The 13719-nt window shown below is 40.8% G+C and overlaps 1 protein-coding gene across 2 annotated transcripts in view; it reads right to left on the minus strand.

Moving 5' to 3' along the window:
* kcnh1a (potassium voltage-gated channel, subfamily H (eag-related), member 1a) overlaps positions 1 to 13719 on the minus strand; it is a 283339-nt gene that overhangs the window by 189978 nt on the left and 79642 nt on the right. The window lies entirely within an intron of this gene.

Below are 13719 nucleotides of genomic sequence, written 5' to 3' on the forward strand. Positions count from 1 at the left end.
AAACCATTTCAAATGTTGCAAGTCAAGGACTGGCCCTCATGCTATAGCACTCGACCATGATCCCCGAGGACATGGCCCAGAGGAAAGGAGATCTCACTCCCTGCCTCATGGACAGGGAGCTGGAGCTCTTGGTGGTTGGGTGATGGAGAGAAGGGCAATTTTTCTTTCAGCTGCAGATAGCCACTGGAAGCCACACCCTTAGACCAAGTCAGCCTGAAGTCAGTGCCAAAGTCAATGAGTACGGTATAGGGTAAACCAGCAATGTGAAGTAAACAGCGGCAGGCTGCCTACAAAACAGTGCAAAGTGACTGAGTACAAAAAAAGCAAGCTAAGAGCTGTAAAAATTATGGTGTACAAATAGATAAGATGTGTGCATGTGTGTGTCTGTACACAAAAGGACTTGGCAGATGCATGCAAATCATAGGTGTCCCTGAGCTCCAAAGTAAAATGTTGAAGGGCTGAAGTGGTTTGTGAGTTGTCCTGAGTCCAGTCATGATAACGAGGTGAGGCTGGTGGTTTGTCAATGTCAATTTGCATGGATGATGGGTAAATGGGGTTGGTAAGCCATGGAGCATACAGGGCCATTGATGTGAAGAAACAGTTGGGTGATGACTGGCACAAACAGGTTAGTGATATCTACTGTCCTTCATGGGGAAGGAAAGCTTCCCAACATTATGTGTAAACAGCCAAACTACAAATTTAATGCTCTTGTTCTTGATCTTTCAAACTAGGTTTCTAGGTAATCGAAGATGGAGAATGGGAAAAAATTGTGGCTGTTAGCGCTGCTGCTTTTTTTGAGGTATTTTAGATGTTGAAGGGGATTGCCTCAAATTCCAGGAGTGGTAATTACTGTTTTACATGGAATTGCATTTTTTTGGATCTTTGGGGAAAAAAGATCAGAACAACGGCACTTTTAAAAGGAGGAAGACAGACAAAAGGCAGTGACCACATGGTCAGTGAAGGAGAGAGAGATAAAAAAAACCTACACTGCTAACTGACGCAGCAGTGAGTCTGCACAGTTACTGCATTTGCTGTTTGAGTTCATGTATCTCTGGACATGGAAGTGTGTCTAAAAAAATTAACACACAGCAACATTCACAGCTGACTTTGGAGGAACCAGTGTGGGGGAGCTCACAGCACAGGAACAGGTAAGTGCATAGTTTTTAACATGTAACCCTGCTGTAAGTCAACAGTAGTGAGTACAGTGGGTTCTTTCTTGATTATATGTTTTATTGAGATCTGTCTCTTGATTAAATTTTAAAAATATAAACCATAACTACTAAGTTAGCCTGCAGCACTGGTTTTTAGAGCAAAAAGACAGTTCTATTTTCAGGGTCTGCAGATTGTGAAGGAGAAAGATGGCACTTAGTAGAGTGATATGCTCTTCCTGACAGATGTGGGAATTTAGAGAGGGCTTCCATGATTATATCTGCAGGAAGTGTCTTTGGTTATGAATCCTGTCAGATCGCATGGATCGATTGGAGCAGCAGTTAGAGGCAATCAGGAATTTACAAGAGCTAGGGGGTGTGATGGATGGCAGTTATAGGAAGGGAGAAAAACCACAGATACAGTCAGGTAGATGGGTGAACTCCAGGCAGGGAGGAGGAGTAGTCAGGTAGTGCAGGAGCATCCTGTGGCTATCCCCATTTCAAACGAGTATGCTGTTTTGGAAAAAGTAGGGAGGGATGGACTCTCAGGGGAATGCAATGAAGGGCTTATGCCTTCTCCTGCTCCTCGGATGCTGTGCATTCCCACCACAACACCCTTCACCTCTGATCTCCAGCATCTGCAGTCCTCACTTTCTCCTAATGTAGCACAGACAGCCACGTTTGTGGTATTGAGACTGGCTCTAATGTAATGAGAGGTACATCAAGTTCTAAGCGATCAATTGTTTTAGGGGACTGTCTAATCAGAGGCACAGACAAACGTTTCTGCAGCAAGCAGTGAAAAATCAGACTGATGTGTTGCCTCCCTGGTGCCAAGATCAGGGATGTATCAGAGATGGTGCAGAATGTTCTCAAGGGGGAGAGGACCCAGCAGGAGGTCAATGTACACACTGGAAATGACGACATAGGAAGGGAAAAGGATGAGATTCTGAAGGGTGAATATGGAAAGTTAGGCTAGAATTTAAAAAGAGGCCCTCGAGGGTAGTAATATCTGCATTACTCCCGGTGCCACGAGATACTGAGGATAGAAATAGAAGGATAGAGCAGATAAATGCATGGAGGAGGAGCTAGTACAGAGGAGAAGAATTCACATTTTTGGAACATTGGTATCTCTTCTGGGGTAGAAGTGACCTGTACAAGAAGGATGGATTACACCTGAATTGATGGGGGACTAATATACTGGCAGGGAGGTTCACTAAAGTTGCTCAGGGCGGTGGGGAGGACCCAGGGAATTTGTGAGGAAAGAAATCAATCTGAGACAGGTACAGTTGGGAAAAGGAATGAGTCAAACAGTCAGGGCAGGCAGGAACAAAGCAGAGAACAAGGTAGGACTGATGCATTGAAATGAATGCAGTTTAATTTAAGAGGCCTAACAGGGAAGACAGATGAACTCAGGGCATGGTTAGGAACATGGGACTGGGATATCATAGCAATTACAGAAATATGGCTCAGGCATGGACAGGACTGGCAACTTAATGTTCCAGGATACAAATGCTTTGTGAAGGATAGAAAGTGAGGCAAGAGAGGAGGGGGTGTGGCACTTTAGATAAGGGATAGCATTACTGCTGTACTTAGGAAGGATATTCCTGGGAATACATCCAGGGAAGTTATTTGGGTGGAACTGAGAAATAAGAAAAGGATGATCCCCTGATTGGGATTGTATTATAGATCCCATAATAGTCAGCAGGAAATCGAGAAACAAATTTGTAAGGCCTCACTAACCTTATTGAGTTCTTCGAGAAGGTGACGAAACAGGTGCATGAGGGTAAGGTGGTTGATGTGGTATACATGGACTTCAATAAGGCATTTGATAAGGTTCCACATAGTAGACTATTGCACAAAATAAGGGTTTTCAGGATTGAAGGTGATTTAGTGTTTTGGATCAGAAATTGGCAAGCTAAAAGAAGACAGAGGGTGATGGTTGATGGGAAATGTTCATCCTGGAGTTCCGTTACCAGTGGTATGCCGCAAGGATCCGTTTTGGAGCCATGGCTGTTTGTCATTTTTATAAATGATCAGGAGGTGGGCATAGAAGGATGGGTTAATAAATTTGCAGATGACACTAAGTAGGCAGAGTTGGGGATAGTGCCGAAGGATGTTGTTGGTTACAGAGGGACATAGATAAGGTGGAGAGTTGGACTGAAGTGGCAAATGGAGTTTAATGCGGAAAAGTGTGAGGTCATTGACTTCGGAAGAAGTAACAGGAATGCAGAGTACTGAGCTAATGGTAAAATTCTCGGCAGTGTAGATGAACAGAGATCTCGGTGTCCTGGTGCCCAAATCCCTGAAAGTTGCCACTCAGGTTATTAGGGGTGTTAAGAAGGCATATAGTGTGTTGACGTTTATTGGTAGGGGGATTGAGTTTTGGAGCCACGAGGTCATGCTTCAGCTGTACAAGATACTGGTAAGGCTGCACCTGGAATATCGCGTGCAGTTCTGGTCACCGCATTATGGGAAGGATGTGGAAGCATTAGAAAGGGTTTAGAAGAGATTTACTAGGATGTTGCCTGGTATGTAAGGAAGGTCTTACACAAGGCTGAGGGAACTGAGGCTGTTTTCATTGGAGAGATGATGGTTGAGAGGTGACTTAATCAAGATGTATAAGATAATCAGAGGGTTAGATAGGGTGGACAGTGGGAGCCTTTTTCCTCGGATGGTGATGGCTAACACAAGGGGGTATAGCTTTAAATTCAGGGGTGGTAGTTTTAGGACAGTTATCCGGGGTAGTTTCATTACTCAGAGTAGTAGGGGCATGGAACAGCCTGCCTACAAGAGTAGTAGACTCGACAACATTAGGGCATTTAAATGGGTATTGTACATACATATGAATAATAATGAAACGGTGTAGGTTAGATGGGCTTCAGATTAATTTCACAGGTCGGCGCAACATCAAAGGGCTGGAGGTCCTGTACTGTGCTGTAACATTCTATGTTCTATGTTCGGTTTCAGTTATCTGTAAGAATAATAAGGCGGTTATGGTAGGGGATTTTAACTTTCCAAACATAGACTGGGACTGCCATAGTGCTTAGGGTTTAAATGGAGAAGAAAGTGTTAAGTGTGTACAAGAACATTTTCTGATTCACTATGTGGATGTACCTACGAGAGAAGGTGCAAAACTTGACCTACTCTTGGAAAATAAGGCAGGGCAGATGACTGAGGTATCAGTGGGGGAGCATTTTGGGGCAAGCGACCATAATTCTATTATTTTTAAAATAGTAATTGGAAGACCAATACTTGTTATTTAACCATTTATTATTTTACATCTCTACTGAGGATAGACCAGATCTAAAAGTTGAAGTTCTAACGTGGAGGAAGGTTAATTTTGACGGTATTAGGCAAGAACTTTCAAAAGCTGATTGGGTGCAGATGTTCACAGGTAAAGGGACAGCTGGAAAATGGGAAGCCTTCAGAAATGAGATAATGAGGGTCCAGAGAAAGTATATTCCTGTTCGGGTGAAAGGAAAGGCTGGTGGGTAGAGAGAATGCTAGATGGCTACAGAAATTGAGGTTTTGGTTAAGAAAAAGAAGGAAGCATATGTCAGGTATAGACAGGAGAGATTGAGTGAATCGTGAGAAGAATATAAAAGCAGTAAGGAGTATACTTAAAAGGGAAATCAGGAGGGCAAAAAACGGACATGAGATTGCTTTTGCAAATAGGGTTAAGGAGAATCCAAAGGATTTTTATAAATACATTAAAGACAAATGGGTAACTAGGGAGAGAATAGAGCCCCTCAAAGGTCAGCAAGTCAGCCTCTGTATGGAGCCGCAGGAGATGTGGAGATACTGAAAGAATATTTTGCATCAGTGTTAACTGTGGAGAAGGACATGTAAGATATAGAATGTAGAGAAATAGATGGTAATATTTTGAAAAACGTCTATATTACAGCAGAGGAAGTGCTGGATGTCTTGAAACGCATAAAAGGTAGATAAATTTGCAGGACCTGATCAGGTGTACCCTAGAATTCTGTGGAAAGCTAGGGAAGTGATTACTGGGCCCCTTGCTGAGATATTTGTATCATCGATAGTCACAGGTGAGGTGCCGGAAGACTGGAGGTTGGCTAACGTGGTACCACTGTTTAAGAAGGGTGGTAAGGGCAAGCCTATAGACCAGTGAGCCTGACGTCAATGGTGGGCAAGTTGTTGGAGGGAATCCTGAGGGACAGAATTTATATGTATTCGGAAAGGCAAGGACTGATTAGGGATAGTCACCATGGCTTTGTGCAGAGGAAATCATGTCTCACAAACTTGATTGAGTTTTTTGAAGAAGTAACAAAAAGGATTAATGAGTGCAGTGCAGTAGATGTGAACTATATGGACTTCAGTAAGGCATCTGACAAGGTTCCTCATGGGAGATTGGTTAGCAAGGTTATACCTCATGGAATTGAAGGAGAACTAGCCATTTGGATACAGAACTGGCTTAAAGGTAGACGATGGAGGGTGGTGGTGGAGGGTTGCTTTTCAGACTGGAGGTCTGTGACCAGTGGTATGCCACAAGGATCAGTGCTGGGTCCACCACTTTTCATCATTTATATAAATGATTTGGATGTGAACATAGGGGGTATTGTTAGTAAGTTTGCAGATGACACCAAAATTGGAGGTGTAGTGGACAGCAAAAAAGGTTACGTCAGAGTACAATGGGATCTTGATCATATGGGCCAATGGGCCGAAGAGTGGCAGATGGAGTTTAATTCAGATAAATGCGATGTGCTGCATTTTGGAAAGGCAAATCAGGGCAGGACTTATACACTTAATGGTAAGGTCCTTGGGAGTGTTGCTGAACAAAGAGATCTTGGAGTGCAGGTTCATAGTTCCTTGAAAGTAGAGTTGTGAGTTAGATAGGATAGTGAAGAAGGCGATGGGTATGCTTGCCTTTGTTGGTCAGTGCATTGAGTACAGGAGTTGGGAGGTCATGGTATGGCTGTACAGGACATTGGTTAGGTCACTGTTGGAATATTGCTTGCAATTCGGGTCTCCTTCCTATTGGAAGGATGCTGTGAAACTTGAAAGGGTTCAGAAAAAATGTTCAAGGATGTTTCCAGGTTTAGAGGATCTGAACTATAGGGAGAGGCTGAATAGGTGGGGGCTGTTTTCCCTGGAGTGTCGGAGGCTAAGGGGTGACCTTATAGAGGTTTATAAAATCATGAGGGGCATAGATAGGATAAATAGACAAGGTATTTTCTCTGGGGATGGAGCAGTCTAGAACTAGAAGGCACAGGTTTAGGGTGAGAGGAGAAAGATATAAAAGAGACTTAAGGGGCAACTTTTTCACGCAGAGGGTGGTATGTACATGGAATGAGCTGCCAGAAGACATGGTGGAGGCTGGTACAATTACAGCATTTAAAAGGCATTTGGATGGGTATATAACTAGGAAGGATTTAGAGGGATATGGGCCAAGTTTTAGTAAATGAGACTAAATTAGTTAGGATTTCTGGTTGGCATGGACAAATTGGACCCGAGGACCTGTTTCCGTGCTGTATATTTCTATGACTCTAGATGAAAGACTTTCTATCAAACAAATCTCTCAGTCAACCAACTATATCAGTTCAATTAATCCTTAATTTTCCGTGCTCAAATGTTAAGTTAGCCAACTTAAATCTGCATCGCACCCTCTCCGAGACCAGTTTATTTGAGATGCAGAGCCCTGAAATAAATGCAGCACTCCAGATGTAGTCAACCAAATATGAATCCATAGCATAACTTCCTTCCCTTTAAATTCCCTTCACAAAAAGTCTAAAATTCCATGAGCTTTTGGGTTTTTTTGTACTTGCGTAGTGTCATTTAGAGCCTTCTGTGTACCTAATTCACACTGCTCCTGAATTGTCTTAGGTCCATAAAGAATAATATTGCATTTTTCTGGATTAAACATTACCAGCTATAATTTTATCCATTTGCTTAATCTATCACTGTCCATTTACAACTGCTATTCTCTCCACCACCCCTCCTTCTCATTTCCTCTCTCCTTCCCACAACTTCCCCTTTAGCCCTCCCTTTCTCCTTTACCCTCACTCTGCTTCTCTTATCCCTATCGCTCCCTTCACTCCTGTTCCCATACTCCTTTCCCTCTCTCCTTTCTCATCTGCATTCTTTCACTCCCTTCTCCCTCCTCCTCTAATTTGTCATTAAAACAAACAGACTAAACAGGAACAGAGGAACATGGTCAATAAGATCATGGCTGACCTGATTAGGTTCCAAACTGCACACATATTCGATATGTGGTCTCACCACTTCAGAACTGAGGCATAACGTCTCTTGTTTTATTTTCAATTCCTTTCATAAAAAGCACAATAACCCATTAGCCTTCTTGAATATATGCTGTACCTGCATACTAATGTTTGGTAAATCATGCAGCTGGTATTCCGTAGTTGTTCTCTATTTAAATTACAATCTACTCTTTGATTCTTCTTGCCAAAGTGAACAATTTCACATTTTCCTATCTTAAGCTCCACCTGCCATATTTTTGCCCATTCTCTCAATTTTATTCTGCAAATTCCCTCCATCTTCTTCACAACATCCTTCTCTCATCCAAGTCATTCTTGCAAATTGTAGTCAGTGAGTCCCAGCAGAGAACTTTGTGGACTTCACTAACAAATCCTGCCAGTCAGACAAAGACCCATTTTTGCATACTCTGTTTTCTGCAAGTAAGCCAAACTACTAAACATTCTAATATGTTACACCAGACACCATTGGCTTTTATTTTCCACAATAAACTTTGACTGGCATGTTGTTATATGCCTTCTGGATCTCCAAGTACACTGCAGCTACAGATTCCTTTTATCACAGCACATATTACTACTTCAAAGAAATATAATGAATTGGTGAAATGTGACTCCCCTTCCAAAATATCAGGCTGACTCTTCTCGGTAACCTTGTGTTTTACTTCTCCTTCATGGGACGTAGGCACTGTCAGTAAGGTCAACATGTGTTGCCTACCCTAGCTTGTGGGGCCATTTCAGATGGTATTTTAGGCACAATCACTGTGTTAATGTGTATTTGCAGTCACATGAAGACCAGACCAGGTAAAGACAATTATATTCTTTTTTCCTTAAATTTGATGCTTTCCCCAACTTCTTTACTTAACCACAAATGGTTAATCCTTCTTTTAGAATTTTTAAAAATGTATATTTAAGGACCTCAATTGACCCAAGGGCAGGCAAGCTGATGGTAAAATACTCATGGAGACAGGTAGGTAATGGGCATGGTGCTGCAGCCACAGCAGTTTATTTTACATCTTAATATCCACTGTGGAGAAGCCATAAAATTCCATTGTATTCAACTTTATCCTTGCCCAAAGTCCACTTACAACAGGGGTCTGTGAATACCAGGAACACAATCCCAAAATGGCTTTAGCTCAGGGCACCAATATAATAACCATAACAAATATTTCAGGAATTTTTGTGTTTGAGCTATCCAAAACTTTGTTGTCACTGTGCTATAAGTCACAGTTAAGTTCCATTAAATCTTTATATTTGTGCTCAGAGATGTACACTGACTCCCGGTTAAACAACACATCATTTTTAAAATTCTAGTCATTATGTTCAAACCCCTCATGTGATCATCTCTCCCAAACATTGTTATCTCCTGCAGCCCCATAATCCTCCAAGGCATCTATGCTCCACCAATTCTAGCATCTTGAACATTTACATTTTTACTGACTTCAATATTTGTGGCCATGCCTTTAGCACCCATTATCTTTAGAATTCTCTTTCTAAAGCTCTGCACCCCTCTCTCTCTTTTGTATGCTTTAAAACACTCCTGAAACCTTAATACTTTGACCAAGCATTTGGGCATTCCCCCAATAATTCTTGGTGTGACTTGGTGTCAATTTTTCTTTTATCATGCTCCTTTGACAAGTTGTTAGAATTTAGCTTAGTTTTTCTTTGGAAAAGCAAAATGCAACAGTTGCTGGAAAGCTGAAGTAGGAAGAATAAAAACTGGACAAAACCTGGGAGATAAGGCCACATCATCGGGTCAATGACCTTTCTCAGAACTGAAGAATAGAAATTGAAGAGATTTAATGTTCATAGTGGGATGGGGAATGAAGAACAAAGGAAAAGCTATGTGATGGGGTGGAGTCCGGGGTAGATTAAATCTCAAAAGATTTCATAATGGATGAGACAAACAGAAAGTTAATGGCTATAGTTAGGAAATAATAGTTATGGCCAAATAAAGTGTAAATTTGAATGCAATATGATGGGATAAAAAAAAGACAAAGGCCAACCCAACAAAATAAAACAAGGGGAAGAAAACAGCACATCAAACAAGATGAAGACAGAGGATATGAACTAAAGTTGCTGAATTTGGTGTTCAGCCCAGGACGCTACAGGGTGACAATTCAAAACATGAGGTGTTGTTCCTCAAGCTTGCATCGAGTTTGAGTGGAACACAGTCACAGGCCAAGACAGAAAGAGTAACATGGGAGCATGAGGAGAATTCTAATGGCACAACCAGAAGCTCGGGATTATGCTTGTGGACTGAATGAAGGTCTTCTGCAAAACAGTCACAGAGTCTGCAGTTCTTCTCTCCATTGTGAAGAAGACCACATTGTGAGGAGCAAATAGAATCACAGAGTCATAGTCATAGGGATTTATAGCACAGAAAAAAGGCCCTTCACCCCATCAGTCTGTGCTGGTCAAAAACAAGCAATGAACCATTCTAATCCCACTTTGCAGCACTTCGCCCATAGCCTTGCATGCCTTTGGCACCATAATTGCACATCTAAATTCCTCTTAAATGTTAGGAATGTTTCTACATCCAAGTCTATTTATTTGGAGGAAGTACATGGTGGATTTGTAAAGAAAATTTTTGTCAGAGTAAAGACAACCTCAGCCAGGCATAGGATGGTGTTGGTGGATGGGGATTGGTTGGGCCTTTGTTTGAGGAAATAACAGAGTTCTGAAACTGTCCTGGTGGGGAATGGAGGTGTGGAGAGAGTGGATGTCTACAGCAAAGAAGAAGCAGTTAGTTACTGTTGAAATGCTATAGGACATCAGAAGAGTTGTGGACATACATCCGAAGAGACTGCTTACAGGTTATTTCTTAGTCTGTATGTCCGAATTAGATAATGTCTCAGAGGAGCAACATTATCTTTCAATATAATAAACAACGCAAAAAGAACACTGCATGTGGTTGAACTCTCCAGAATTATAGAAAGCAACTTAAGAATTAGAAGGTATGATGAAGCCAGTTGTCACCCTTTCATCAATGCTGCAAAAGCTGGGTTGTTGTTATTGTTGTTACATCGAATGTACTGTATGATAATCTGAAACCTAAAATGAACCTTAGCTTTAACAGCAAAGGATTATGTCATGGAGTAATCTATTTCTAAACCTTGCAAAGGTGCATTATGTCATGACTAACTTAATAAAATAGTCACAAATTAAATTAATGTATTAATCAGAAAATACAGCATATTGTATTACCCCCTCCAGCTTCTATAACAAAAAAAACCATTTCAGGCTGATGGACTTTGATTTTCATTATATGGCCTGATTTCTGCTAAATGGGTGCACAGCTAAAAAATGAACAGGTTATTTGCACAGTCAGATCCAAACCATATCCAGTAGTTTCTCAAGCAAGCTAAAACAGATGGGCATCACCTAAACTTAGTATATCAGTTTGCATTTCCAGACATTAGCCAGTGCCTAAGCAGCAAAACAGCCAGGGTCACAATAGTTCCACATCAGGATGGAAAAAGCACTATTAGGTTTAACACTAAACTTTCCCATAAGGAAGGTTGTGATCTCTCCTGCTCCCAGATTCCAATCCATCCCTTCTCAAAATCCCTCCTGCCATTTACTTAGAAATCAGACAGCTGCCATGAGTATTTTGAATTCGCAAATTAGGGAGTTAAAATCAACAATTTTGTTCAACAATTTCAATCTCTAGATACTATAATTTTAACACGCAAAACCAGTGCTTCAACAGTTACGCATTTCTGCCCAGTACTTTAAATTCAATTGGTGGAATTTCCAGGCCCTCCCAGAGCTTTTATAAGGGCAAGCTGGGGAAATTAATTGGGTTGGAGGCAAAAATCACATTTCTCACCGGCAGGTTTAAGTTTTGCTATTATTGCTGAAATACATTAAATTTTGTCAAAGCTTTTCAACTTGCACTCATCAGGGCAATCCACAAGAATACCAGGTCAGGAGGACACTGTTTGAGAGGTAGACTATTGATTGGTTGGCAAGTGGACAACTTGAGCTACCCATGGCCACTGGGTTCACCAGCTACCACTGCCAAGTCTGCCTTTGTCAGTCAGAATGGCCTCTGATTGTTAATCACAGTGAAGCGTGTTCTTGTCTTCTGGAAAAGCTTCAGATGAGCCTCTCAGGAAGCACTAAAGCATGACACTGTTCTTTGCCAGGTCTCTAATATCTCCCAGGGGTGATGCAGGTGACGAGCAGAGGCTGAGTGATGCTCCTAGGTTTCAGAAAATGGACATTTGGATAATGGGACACAGAAGGTCCCAGTGCTCTTCATAATTTCTTGCCCATAAAATTTGGTGTTTTACCCATGCATGTGTTTACAGCTGAGAAAAACATAATTGCACAAAAAAGCCTGACCAAATCCCTGAATAGAAGACCCTCCCACGTTCATGAACACCTCAATCAAGCAGGCTGTTTTCTCTTGATGGTGGTTCTTGAGTGTGGAGCTACAATCATCCACACAAATTGAGTTATTCCATTAAACTCCCGTCACATGCCTTTTAGATGTTACAACAGGATGGGGAGGTTGTAATAGGTGAGTTACCCTTGCAAAATTCCTCTGACCTGCTCTTGCATCCACAATATTCTATGATACATTATTCTATGATTCTAATGTAGCTTGTGCTCAAATGTTTGCAAAATCCTTTCAACCCATCTAACATGTTATACTCTTTGAATTTATTGTGCTAGTTCTTATGGTCAGTATGCCATACCATGCCTGTATGATCAGAGCATGTAGGCATCTCATAATCCATTTTACCTCAAACCATTTGAAGCATGACACTCTACTGGAAGCATGCTCCCCCACTGTAATATAATAGCTGAATATTAGCCCAGACACTTATGTATCCAATGAATGTAATGTTTGCACACAATAGTTAGTTGCAGTAAATGTCTATTGGATTCTTCAGTACCATGATATCCAGAATTAGTTCCTTATGTTAATGAAACAACATTGTCACATCAGTTAACAACTCCTGTTGGAGGGAAACATAGTAGCAGCATTGAAAGTCTATCAGAGACTCCAATAGCTTGGTCACAAATATTTGGAAAGTTGAAAATCAACTAAACAACAGCTATGGACAACAGAATATTCAAACAATTGGGTGCATTCTCACTCTTAAGCAACTTAGTTTCTGTGAACAGACAGCTGTACATAACTGTAAATAAGGTATTAACCTAAGTTAAATGGTTTGATCTGAGTGCAAGTCTTTCAAGAGAAAATTAATTTCTAAGGTTAACTTAATTAAATAATAAATAAAGTTAAAAAGGTGAAGTGCACACAAAAAGGCGAAGCGAGGACAGGAAGCAAGTCTAGGGTAGTGCAGAAAGCTGGAAGATTATAATGGTCTGTTCCTGCTTTTGATATTTAAGAAATATCTTTCATCAGTACAGCTAAGTGTTTTGTTACGAAGGAATGAACAGTTTTAATTTACACTGACTCAAAGTCAATACCCACAGTTCTACAACTTTTGTATGCCATCTATGACACATGATCAAGAAATTACAGACCTGAACTTTTACTTTATAAATAGTTAATTAATAATTAGAAGTGATAAGTCAATGAAGATATTTTCTTCCCAAAGGAGGGACTGTTGGAAATTGGGATCCCTCTAAAACTGAATTTTTCTAGTATTTACCATGTATCATGAGGTTTTGTTTAACTGCCATTACAGCGGTAACTAGCTTTTCAATTTTCTAGCGTACAGAAACAAAGGGAAGATCACAAACATGACTAAAATTATCAAGGTAGCAATGCTCTATTCAACTGACAACAATGACATATCTGGTGCCCATTGTACTCTGTTATCAAAGTATGAGTAACTTTAAGAAATAAGATTTTATTCTAAGTAAGTACTGTAAACTAACCCTCAGACAGAGTCATAGATTGTACAGCATGGAAACAGACGCTTCAGTCCAACTCATTAATGCTGACCAGATACCTAAATTAATTTGGTCCCATTTGTCAGCATTTGGTCCATATCTCCCTAAACCTTTCCTATTCATGTACCCATCCAAATGCCTTTTAAAATGTTGTAAAGGGAGCACCTCCACCAGGTTAATAAGCCACCATCTTTTTGGGAGGAGGCGAGGAGTTTCCTGACATTGGTCCATGGGAACAACTATGACTGCTACCATTAAAGACTATCTCAAAACATCAGGGATTAACTTCCCTAAACTCTAAATCATAAGAGTCCATCACACTCTGTTTATTCTATTCTGCAGAATGGCAATGATATTAGAAAGCAATCTCATCTGTCACAGGTTATATATTGCTTCTGTTAGTATAATTAAATAATGTATCACATCTGAACTGCTGCTTATCAAACTAAATAAACTATCTGAAA

The sequence above is a fragment of the Chiloscyllium plagiosum genome, chromosome 9, assembly GCF_004010195.1.
Source record: "Chiloscyllium plagiosum isolate BGI_BamShark_2017 chromosome 9, ASM401019v2, whole genome shotgun sequence".
Taxonomy (NCBI): domain Eukaryota; kingdom Metazoa; phylum Chordata; class Chondrichthyes; order Orectolobiformes; family Hemiscylliidae; genus Chiloscyllium; species Chiloscyllium plagiosum.